This window comes from Mauremys reevesii, linkage group 12, assembly GCF_016161935.1.
Source record: "Mauremys reevesii isolate NIE-2019 linkage group 12, ASM1616193v1, whole genome shotgun sequence".
NCBI lineage: Eukaryota > Metazoa > Chordata > Testudines > Geoemydidae > Mauremys > Mauremys reevesii.
Genome location: NC_052634.1, coordinates 46,782,538 through 46,794,585, shown reverse-complemented (window position 1 = coordinate 46,794,585; position 12,048 = coordinate 46,782,538). Strand labels below are relative to the sequence as shown.

Genomic DNA, 12,048 nt, shown 5'->3' with positions numbered 1-12,048 from the left:
GAGCTCGGGGGTGTTTGGGGTGGGGGCAGAAGAGGGGATGGGCGGCACTGGGGAGGGGAGCTGGGGGTGTTAGGGGCGGGGCAGAGAGGGGATGGGCGGCACTGGGGAGGGGGAGCTGGGGTGTTGGGGCGGGGTAGAAGAGGGGAGGGGCGGCACTGGGGAGGGGGAGCCTGGGGGTGTTGGGGCTGGGTCAGAGAGGGGAGGGGCGGCACCGGGAGGGGGAGCTGGGGGTTGGGGCGGGGTCAGAGAGGGGAGGGCGGCACTGGGGAGGGGAGCCTGGGGGTGTTTGGGGCAGGGGCAGAGAGGGGATGGGCGGCACTGGGGAGGGGAGCCTGGGGTGTTGGGGGCAGAGAGGGGATGGGCGGCACTGGGGAGGGGAGCCTGGGGCGGTGTTGGGGGCTGGGTCAGAGAGGGGAGGGGCGGCAGTGGGGAGGGGAGCTCAGGTGGGGTTGGGGGCGGGGCAGAGAGGGGTGGGCGGCAGTGGGGAGGGGGCGCTGGGGGCGTTAGGGGCGGGGCAGAGAGGGGATGGGCGGCATTGGGGAGGGGGAGCCTGGGGGTTGGGGCAGGGCAGAGAGGGGATGGGCGGCAGTGAGGAGGGGAGCCTGGGGGTTGGGGCGGGGCAGAGAGGGGATGGGCGGCAGTGGGGAGGGGGAGCAGGGGGTGTTGGGGCGGGGCAGAGAGGGGAGGGGCGGGAGTGGGGAGGGGAGCTCTGGGGGTTGAAGGCGGGGTCAGAGAGGGGATGGGCGGCACTGGGGGAGGGAGCTCAGGGGTTGGGGCGGGGCAGAGAGGGGATGGGCGGCAGTGGGGAGGGGAGCTCAGGGGTTGGGGCGGGGCAGAGAGGGAGGGCGGCACCGGGAGGGGAGTTCGGGGGTGGGGCGGGGCAGAGAGGGGAGGGGCGGCACCGGGAGGCGGAGCTCGGGGGTTGGGGGCGGGGCAGAGAGGGAGGGGCGGCAGTGGGGAGGGGAGCTCGCGGGGTTGGGGCGGGGCAGGAGGGGATGGGCGGCAGTGGGGAGGGGAGCTCAGGGGTTGGAGGCGGGGTCAGAGAGGGGATGGGCGGCAGTGGCGGAGGAGCCTGGGGGAGGGTGGGGGCGGGGCAGGGAGGATGGGCGGCAGTGGGGAGGTGCTCTGGGGGTTGGGGGCGGGGCAGAGAGGGGAGGGGCGGCACTGGGGAGGGTGCTCTGGGGGTTGGGGCGGGGCAGAGAGGGGAGGGGCGGCAGTGGGGAGGTGGAGCTCGGGGGAGGGTGGGGCGGGGCAGGGAGGGGAGGGGCGGCACTGGGGAGGGGGAGCTCGGGGTTGGGCTGCTCAGGAGCCGCCTCGCGAACGCTTCAAGGCCACGTGACGCCCTCTCGAAACTCCGCCTCCCGAGACAGCCAATAGGAAGAGGAGGCAGAGCCCTGACCAATGGGAGCGCGAGAAGAAACCTTCCCGGCCTGTTCCAGTGTGAGGTTGGGGCTGCAGTGACCAGAGCCCCAGCAGGGTGCATCGGGGGCTGCAGTGACCAGAGCCCCAGCTGGGTGCATCGGGGCTGCAGTGACCAGAGCCCCAGCAGGGTGCATCGGGGCTGCAGTGACCAGAGCCCCCAGCAGGGTGCAGGGGGCTGCAGTGACCAGAGCCCCAGCAGGGTGCATCGGGGCTGCAGTGACTAGACCCCAGCAGGGTGCAGGGGCTGCAGTGACTAGACCCCAGCAGGGTGCAGCGGGGCTGCAGTGACTAGAACCCCAGCAGGGTGCAGCGGGGGCTGCAGTGACTAGACCCCAGCAGGGTGCATCGGGGCTGCAGTGACTAGACCCCAGCAGGGTGCAGCGGGGGCTGCAGTGACCAGAGCCCCAGCAGGTTGCAGCGGGGGCTGCAGTGACCAGAGCCCCAGCAGGGTGCCGCGGGGCTGCAGTGTCCAGACCCCCAGCAGGGGGCTGCCGGCCGTGGGGTTCCCTGCAGTCTGGTGCCAGTCACAGGAGACCCGCACAGCCTGACCCCACCCCTGTCCGAGCTCCCGCCCTGCCCCCAGCCCACTGCCTCTTGAGCAGCCCCCCCTGCGGTGTCACCACTACCCCTCACAGCTCTGCTGGTGCCCCTCAATCCCGACCCGCAGCCCCCTCGATTCCTCGCTGAGCTCCCCAGTTACTGCGCTGCTGGTGCCCCTCACTCCCGACCCGCAGCCCCTTAGGCGTCAACCAGCTCTGACGGTGCCCCTCACTCCCGACCCGCAGCCCCCTGCTATCCCAGTCCTGACCTCCAGACTCTCAGCTCTGCTGGTGCCCCTCACTCCTGACCCGCAGCCCCCTGCGCTCCCTCCAGCTCTGAAGTTGCCCCTCACTCCCGACCCGCAGCCCCCTTGATTCCTCGCTGAGCTCTCCAGTTACTGTGCTGCTGGTGCCCCTCACTCCCAACCTGCAGCCCCGTAGGCGTCAACCAGCTCTGACGGTGCCCCTCACTCCCCACCCGCAGCCCCTGCTATCCCAGTCCTGACCTCCAGACTCTCAGCTCTGCTGGTGCCCCTCACTCCCGACCTGCATGGGTCACCCCTGGAGTAGGTTAAAGCTGTAGGTTGACAGTGGGGTTGCTGCCCCTGTGAACAGCTGCTGTAGCACCGCCTGGGCAGGACAAGGAGAGCCAGTTATACCCCCCCCAGCCTGTATCGGGGGATGGGAGCGCTCACACCCTGGGGCCCCTGAGTTGGGACGGAGGGAGGCCCCCGTGCACCAGGGATGCTGTAAGGGCGAACAGGGGCACCCACGCACCCGAGATCTTATAGTGGGGGAGAGTGGCACCCACACACCCAGGATCTTGTAGGGGGGGACAAGGGCATCCACACTCCGGGATCCTCTGCAGAGGGACGGACACCCACACACCCAGGATTCTGTATGGGGGGCAGAGGTACCCGGACACCTGGGCTCCTGGACAGGGGATGGGGGGCACCGAAACATCCGGGATCTTACCTGGCAGGACAGCGGCGCCTGCACCCCGACATGAGATGGGGGCGGGGGAACCAGGAGCATTTCCCAGTTCCAGGCTGTCCCCGTCTGGCCAAGGCACAGAGCTCACAAGCAGAGTTTAAACCTCCAGCTGCCAGGCTACAAAACAAGCCCGGCCCTGTGGCTGGTGCCTGTGATCCCAGCGCCTGGGGAGGCTGAGGCTGGTGGATCGCTTGAGCTCAGGAGTTCTGGGCTACAGGGGGCTGTGCCGATCGGGTGTCCGCACTAAGTTCAGTATCAATATGGTGATCCCGGGGGAGCTTGGGGTCCCCAGGTTGCCTAAGGAGGGGTGAACCGGCCCAGGTCAGAAATGGAGTAGGTCAAAACTCCTGTGCTGATCGGTAGTGGGATCACACCTGTGAATAGTTCCTGCAGTGTAGCCTGGGCAAGACAGTGAGACACAGTCTCTTTTTATACAGACACCCCCTGCAGAGCCTGGAGGGGGGGATGGGAGCACCCACACGATGGGGAGTCTGACTTGTGGGGAGGGACGCACCCAAGCAACACAGATCTTGAAAAGGGGAACAGAGACACCCACAGATCCCAGATGGGGGCAGGCAGGGGAAACCACACACGGGAGCTAGTTCATGGGGTGGGGGACAGAGACACCCACCGGAGATCCTGGATGGGAGCACCCACACGCTGGGGATCTTGAACTGGGAGGAGGGAAGCACCATGTACCAGAGGTTCTGAAGGGGGAACAGGGACACCCACACACCAGGTGTCTTGCAGCAAGAGCTGCGGTCTTCATTTACACAGGGCAGTGATGGGGATTTAACCAATTCCTGCACAGAACTTGTTCCACTAGATAATTAGCCTCACAGTTAAAAAATGGTCATTTCCAGTTGGCGTTTTGTGACATTGACTGCAAACCAAGGGGGTCGTGTTCAACCTTTGTCTGGTGAATTAAAGAACCCTTTAAAATCAGATATTCCCCCCTCTGGGAATTTTTAAAACTGTGTATTTAAAATCAGTGACTAAATCCCCTCTTAACCTCCAGTCAATGAAATCAATTGAGTTTCTTCAGTCTCTCGCTGTAGACAGAAGAGACCAATGCACATTTTCCTTGTTTTTAAAGGCAAAATTCCTGATCTTTCCAAGGGGATCTTCTGCTTCAGCTGTCAGTTTGGGGAAGGATTTGGTTTCCTGGGTTATAATCTGCCCGCTGGGTTATAATCTGCGGTCTGAAGGGTCAAATTTAGATGAGGCCGTTAGTGCTGCCCCCGTGTAGCCGGAGATGGGAGCTCACAAGCACAGTTGAAAGCTGGAGCTGGAACGGACCTGGCTGGACACGTGGGGCACAAAGGCTCTCGCGTGGGATCCTCGCTGTGCAGCAGGAGGCGGAGGGAAGCTGGTTGTCAGGGCTCAGGGCTGCACCCTGCCAGGCTGAGCTGGTGTCTGTGCTAAGCTCGGCATCAATCAGGTGACTCTGGGAAGTTCGGGGTCCCCAGGCTCCCACAGGAGGGTGAAGCAGGTCACCCCTGGAGCAGGTTAAAGCTGCAGGCTGACAGTGGGGTTGCTGCCCCTGTGAACAGCTGCTGTAGCACCGCCTGGGCAGGACAGGGAGAGCCAGTTATACACCCCTCCCCCAGCCTGTATCGGGGGATGGGAGAACTCACACCCTGGGGACCCACCCACCAGAGATCTGCTGGGGGGAGAGTGGCACCCACACACCCAGGATCTTGTAGGGGGGGACAAGGGCATCCACACTCCGGTATCCTCTGCAGAGGGACGGACACCCACACATCCAGGATTCTGTATGGGGTGCAGAGGTACCCGGACACCTGGGCTCCTGGATGGGGGAAGGGGGCACCGAAACATCCGGGATCTTACCTGGGAGGACAGCGGCGCCTGCAGCTCCACATGAGACGGGGGCGGGGGAAGCAGGAGCATTTCCCAGTTCCAGGCTGTCCCCATCTGACCAAGGCACAGAGCTCACAAGCAGAGTTTAAAGCTCCAGCTGCCAGGCAGCAAAATAAGCCGGGCTCCATGGCTGGTGCCTTTGATCCCAGCGCCTGGGGAGGCTGAGGCCGGCGGATCACTTGAGCTCAGGAGTTCTGGGCCGCAGGGGGTTGTGCTGATTAAGTGTCCGCACTAAGCTCAGCATCAATAGGATGATCCCTGGGAAGCTCAGGGTCTCCAGGTTGCCTAAGGAGGGGTGAACCGGCCCAGGTCGGAAACAGAGCAGGTCAAAACTCCTGTGTCAATCAGTAGTGGGGTTGTGCCTGTGAGTAGCCCCTGCAGCGTAGCCTGGGCAAGACAGTGAGACACGGTCTCTTTTAAGACCCCCCCCCCCCCCGCAGAGCCTGGCTCCTGGACACAGCGCTCTGGCTCTTACTTTACCTGGTGACGTCAGCGCTTTCCTAGCAAAGCTGCTGCTAAAGCGCTGGATTTGGGGAACGGTTCGGCTCCGATTCAGAGATCTGCCTGCGGGGTGTGAACCTGCCACGAGGAGCGGGAAACGCAACCAGCAACGGGAGGCGTTGGCTGAGCTCCGGGCTGCCCCCGTGTGGCCAACGCTTAGAACTGAGCAGGGGAGTTTGAAGCTGATGCTGGGAGGGAGCTGAACACGCGAGGCACGAAGGCTCCTGCGTGTAACGCTTGTTGGGTGGGCAGCTGAGCGTAGCTGATTGCCGGGGTTCAGGGCTGCACCCCGGGGTGCTGAGCAGGTGTCTGTGCTCAGGTTGGCCTTGCTATGCTGGTTTCTGGGAAGTTTGGGGCCACCAGTTCCCCCTAGAGAGAGGGGAGCCCGCCCAGGAAAGGAGGCTTTCAAAACTCTGGTACCGATTGGCCATGGGACTGCCCCTGTGAAGAGCTGCTGCAGCCCTGCCAGGGAGAGCCGGTTTCTCTTTATGCAGCCCCCCCCCCCACTCACCCATTGCTCAGGACGAGGGTTGTGCTCAAAGATCTGTGCCCCGTGTTTTCACCTCCATGTGAAGCGCGCAGTGCAAATAACCCTCAGCGCATCAGCTCAGTTCCAGGCTCCACTTCCACCTGCTCAGAGCACAGAGCTCCCAGGCTGAAGCCTGAAGTTGGAAGCGGGAGACCCTGTAACCAGCCGGGCTCCGTGGCTGGTGCCTGTGATCCCAGCTCCTGGGGAGGCTGAGGCTGGTGGATCGCTTGAACTTAGGAGTTCTGGGCTGCAGGGGGCTGTGCCGATCGGCAGGGGCGGCTCTAGGCACCAGCAAACCAAGCTGATGCCTAGGGCGGCAAAATGTAGGGGGCGTCCCCTGCCGTTTCGGAGGGCGGGAGGCTGGGCCGGTGGACCGGAGCCCGGGACGAGTGGACCTGCCGCAGGTATGAATGCGGAGGGGGCGCTCGTCCCGCGGGTCGGCTGGACCTCCCGCAGGCATGACTGCGGCAGGTCAACCGGAGCCGCGGGACCACGGCACCCGCCGCAGTCATGCCTGCGGGAGGTCCGCTAATCCCGGGCTCCGGTCGACCTGCCGCAGGCATGCCTGCGGGAGCTCAACCGGAGCCGCGGGAAGAGGTGCCGTGGGGAAGGGCGGCGCACGGCACCGCGCTGCTTGGGGCAGCGTGATTTCTAGAGCCGCCCCTGCCGATCGGGTGTCCACACTAAGTTCAGCATCAATATGGTGATTCCAGGGAAGCTTGGGGTCCCCAGGTTGCCTAAGGAGGGGTGAACCGGCCCAGGTCGGAAACAGAGCAGGTCAAAACTCCCATGCCAATCAGTATTGGGGTCGCACCTGTGAATAGCCCCTGCAGCATAGCCTGGGAAAGACAGTGAGACACGGTCTCTTTTTATACAGTCAGAGCCTGCAGGGGGGGATGGGAGCACCCACACGCTGGGGATTCTGACTTGGGGGGAGGGACACCCCCCTGCAACACGGATCTTGAAAAGGGGAACAGAGACACCCACAGATCCCAGATGGGGGCAGACAGGGGAAACCACACATGGGAGCTAGTTCATGGGGTGGGGACAGAGACACCCACCAGAGATCCTGGATGGGAGCACCCACATGATGGGGATCTTGAACTGGGAGGAGGGAAGCACCATGTACCAGAGGTTCTGAAGGGGGAACAGGGACACCCACACACCAGGTGTCCCGCAGCAAGAGCTGCGGTCTTCATTTACACAGGGCAGTGATGGGGAATTAACCACGTCCCTTGCGGAGCTTGTTCCACTAGATGATTAGCCTCATTGTCAGGGCCGGCTTCAGGAAGTGCGGGGCCCAATTCGAACAGTTTTGATGGGGCCCCGGCAGGGATGACTAAAACAAAAAAACCCTTTAAAAACCCCTTTCATTTCTTCCATGTATTATTTACTTTCCATGACTATATAAATAATAACAAAATTATCTATTACATACATTGCATCATATATTAATTAGCTGATTTGCACTTTCATATCAGGAAAATAGCTTGTTTTGATAGTTGTACAACTGATTTTCTTCACTAATGTTTATTTTATTAAAATGTATAAACTATTTCCTTATTAATATAAAATTGCCCCCCTTCTTCCCCCCCCAGCGCCGCCCGGCCCCGTGGAAACAAACCCTCCTTCCCCAGCTCCGCCCCATGGAAACAAGGTTGGGGAGGGAGGAAGAAACGGCACACATGGGGTGACCAGATCACAGCAGTAAAATAGGACCTGCCCCCTCCCCGCTCGGCCCCACCATCACACCCCTCCTTACCCCCTAGCATCCCGCTGGCTTGCTGCGTCCCTCCTAGTCAGTCCCCACCACTCGCCTCCTTTCACCTTCTCCCTCCCCTGCCAGAAACCCCCATGCCCGCCCCTAGAGCCCCTGCTGGCTCACTGCTCGCCTCTGTGCCCACCCACCACTTACCCCCTCACCCTTCCCCCCAAGTATAAAGCCTCATTCAAAGACCCAGGGGTCACTATATTACTGCACACAGAAGTCAATCAATGCAGTTGTAGATAAATCTCTGCATTATGCATTTTTGTATAACTTTTATATGACTTTGTATTGAACCTTGGTAATATGTTATAGCAGGCCCTAAAGGTAGTGTAATTAAGGTAAAAGAAAAATGTCTTTTTGCTTGGAGTAGAATAAGATCTTCCCCCCACGTTGTAATCAGTTGCCCTGTTGAATGAATGAGGTGTGAATTAGGAAGGTGTGGAAGGCAGCACCTCCAGATAGCTGCAACCCTTGGAGAGGGGCTGGGAGCCAGACGGAGGAGAGCTTTGCCCAGGCTGAGTGGGACGGAGTTTGGGTGCTGCGTGCAGGCTCTGGGCTGGGGCACGGGGTGGGGTGCAGGAAGGGTGGAGGGGTGCAGGCTCTGGGAGGGAGTGCGGAGGGCTGGGTGCAGGCTCTGGGACAGAGTTTGGGGGCCGGAGAGGGGGTGGTGGGTGCTGGGAGGGGGAGGGGAGGGGACTGCCATCACATGTGGCTTCCTTCCTCCTCTGCTGCCCCTCACCCTACCCTCGGTGGGGACTGGGGCTGCCCCTTGCCCAGTGTTTGCAGGAGTGGTGGCTGGGGGGAAACCCAGTCAAACTCTGGTTTTACTCTTTCGTTGATGGGGCACTTTAACCCATTACACACCCTTTCCCGCCTCTCTCACCCCGCTTTTCTACTGGGCTTGTTTGATCTTTTCAGTGGAGCCAGATGAAAACCACAAACCCCAGTGAGAGCAACAGGCTGGAAGACTAGACTGAACCCACCACCTAGCCTAGTCCATCCCAGAGCCCAGAACTGAGGGCAAATGTCCCCCCACCCCCAGGCCACCTGCTTCCACTCCTGGCCTCTCCCAGCACTGCCAGCGATTCTGTATGGCTGCATGAGGCGGGATTTCAACCGGACTCCCCACGCTAAATTCACCCCTGTTTTGCAACCACTCTGCACCAAGAGCACCTTCCTTCCCTGCCCTAGAGCTGCTGGATGGCTAGAAAGCTGAGCTGGGCATTTGATTGATCTGGAATATTATCATGCCCCCCCTCAAAAAAACCTTAATATCCCCACAGCTTTGGGGGAGGGGAATAGCCCCCCCCCCCAAAAGCTGGTCTAATTTATTGTTGTAGGGCAAATGAAGGCGCCATAGTTTAATGGAAATATTCAGCCCCTACAGAGATCTTGCAGCAGGGAAAGCAGAGTTGATGGGAGGGAACTGGTCTGGATAGGAGCCTCCGTCCTCTTTCTTTGCAAAATAATTTGGAGAGGGGAATCAGATCATGCCGTGCCTCAGTTTCCCCTCTTGCCAGGAAGGGCGGGGGGAGAGAAGTCTCAGCCTGCCATGTTGCAGACCTTTTGCATTCTCCCCTCTTGATGTATTTGGTTTCCTCCTCCAAACCTCCCTCTCTCTCTCACCTGGAGTTCACAGCACTAAGTACCGGCTCGGGGCTTTTTTCCTGGGTTACATGATCCCGGCTTTAGTTTTGAACCAGACACAGGCAGGCACCAACTCACCCTCAAACAGCAACACCACGAAAACCACAACACCAGCCCAATATTACAACCCTCCGGGGAATCACAGGGTCAAACACTCACGGCTGGAAGCCCCAGCAGCTGCTCAGGTGAGTGAGGTCACGGCAGAGATTCCTGTCTCCCACCGGGCCGGAAGCTCCCTCGGCGTCTCCTCCAGGTGAGTGCCGGGGGTGGGGGAGGGGAAGGAAGGCTGCAAAGCACATGTGCCTCCTCCCCCCTCCTGACCTGCAACACCCAGGCGGCTGCCTCTGCCTCAGCCGGCCAGGGTCTCTCGTTGCCTAGCAACAACAGCTGCTGCTTCCGGGAGACGCTGCCGGCGCGGGGCCCTCTCAGGCGCGGGGCCCAATTCGGGGGAATCGGGCAAGTCGGCCTAAAGCCGGCCCTGCTTGCAGCCCTCCTCTTCCGCCCTGCCTGATGGGGGGAGCATTGAGCCTCCCTCCCTTAGGCCCGTCAGCATCCCTGGGGAACACCAACACCGCCCAACTGACTTTGGGCCAGTAGGTCAACCAATAGGGCTGCCTCCCAGGCCAGGCTGCAGCCCAGCTTCAGGACTCAGAGGAAATGGAGCTTGCATCCCTACCTACAGGACTGCAGGCACGGCCAGGCTTCTGGATCAAACGTCCCTCTTGTGCTCAAGTCACAACAGCTAGCGGGCAAAAGACAGGCTTTCATGGCATTGGAGAGAGCAAGACAGAGCCTTGGAAGACCCAGCAGGGTTTGTGGCACAGGAATTGCCCTCAGATCCTACCGAGACTTCAGCTCAGATTGCAGGATTCAAAGTCCCCAGTGCTGCCCTTACACCATGGGACCAATAGGGAACCCCCAGACCTCTGCTGAGCTCTGGTGTGGATGATCCTGTGGGGGCAGCCCTGCCTTTGCTCACCAAGTTGTCATGCAGCAGTTTGCTGCATCTCCCAGAGGCCTTTCTTAATCCAGCCTGAGAGGCCAGTGGGCATGTGAGGAAGTTGCCCCTTCAGTCCCAGGCAGTACATGGCCCTTCCTAGTGAAAAGCCAAGTCCTGGGGAAAAAAGGTCAAATAACACCCTAGACAGATGCCTTCTTCTATTTTGATGGGAAGGGCTCCTGCTTCACCTGACCAGGGACTTGAACCCTGGACCCTCAGATTAAAAGTCTGATGCTCTACCAACTGAGCTAGCCAGGCTCACATATAAAAGAAACAAATTTTGTGCAGATGAGAAACTCGTCATGAAAATGAGGGCAGGAAACAATACAGAAAACCTGCTACTCGTGCTCTCTTAGCAGTCCTAGCCCCAGCCTGCTCCTCCATCCGGCGCCCTGAGGTCTTATTCTTTTTTTAGTTAAATATCAAATCCAGGAGAAAACACAGTTATACAAAGCAAAACAAAATCACAAACAGAAATGTCATTGGAAATACAGAAATAAAAAAGGAAAATGCAATCCCCATCACTTTATCGTGTCGGGGCCATTCCTGTATCGAGAGCACCCGCGAAGGTCCCTGTCTGCTTATGAGAAACCTGGAGGAACTCATACCACAGCCTGAACATGAAACTCAACTGCTCCCAGGTGCCGCAGTCAAACCCTTTCCCTGCTGTGACGTTGCACTCCATAGGATTTTATGAAAAGGTGCTAATAAGTGTGAATATAAAGTGAGTGGACTATTCTTCATGCAAAAGGTCTCTTGTAAGGTATCATTACACAGCTTATAATCTACGGTGTGTGTTCATCCTATTTGTATGAACCGATCATTCCTGTATCTGAAACTAGAAATATGAACTATAACTCTGAGGTCCTGTTGTAATGATGCAAAGTGTGGGCCATTAACAGTGGTTTGGACTCTTGATGGCTCCCATTAACCAGGACAATTGACTGGAGATGGCTCTGTCCTGCACCATCTGTGAGTCAGGCCAGGAAGAATGAAGGCTTGGGGGGGTCTCACAGGACATGTGACCATGTCACCTGGTACAGGAATCCATCTTAAACCTGGGGCTCTTCCCCAAGAGAGAGACAAAGAATTCCTGCCTTGTACCAAAGCTGTATAAGGGGGTGGAACTGAACAAACATGGCTGCAGTCATGAGACATCCCCTAGCTACCACCTGAGCTGGAACACGGACTATACGAGGTGAAAAGATTGGGCCCAGACATAAAATAAGTCTAGTCTGCAAAATAAGCTTATTGGAAGATCTCTGAGGGTGAGATTTGATCTGTATTGAGTTTCATACTGTATTAGGCTTGGACTTGCATGTTTTTGTTTTATTTTGCTCTGTGAAAAATACAAGGTCCATAGAGAAGGAAAAGAAAATGCCCTAGAAAGTGAGAGATGGGTGGGAGGGTGTCTAGAAACCACTCTCCTCTAGTTTCTTTTCTCTGATTTCCTGTAGAAAATCTGAAGCAGGGAGCAAAAGCCATTGCCTTCTCTGAGGCTTGAACTCAGGACCTTCAGATTATGAGACTGACACGCTGCCAACTGCGCTAAGAAGGCTTGGAAAAGTTTTAGGCTCAGTGTATATAGGACCCTCCTACAGCAGTGACTGGGGCAGGGAAGGAGCCAGAGATGTGCTGGAAGAAGCAGGGAGCTCTGGTGACCAGAGACTTTTCGTGGCAGCTTTCACAGCAGCAAAGAAATCAATTCAGGCTGCCAGTGAACAATCTACTGGAACTAATGGCAGCACAGGGGGGATGTTTCCAAGCT

The 12,048-nt window shown here is 58.9% G+C and overlaps 1 protein-coding gene and 2 non-coding genes across 3 annotated transcripts in view; all 3 read right to left on the bottom strand.

The window, feature by feature from the left end:
- The window catches only part of LOC120375572 (zinc finger protein 850-like), a gene marked incomplete at both ends in the record, with an annotated part of 169,196 nt that overhangs the window by 129,633 nt on the left and 27,515 nt on the right, over positions 1-12,048 (bottom strand). The window lies entirely within an intron of this gene.
- TRNAK-UUU lies at positions 10,466-10,538 on the bottom strand. Its single transcript has one exon. It is a non-coding gene; the product is annotated as a tRNA-Lys (tRNA).
- On the bottom strand, positions 11,766-11,838 carry TRNAM-CAU. The gene has a single exon. It is a non-coding gene; the product is annotated as a tRNA-Met (tRNA).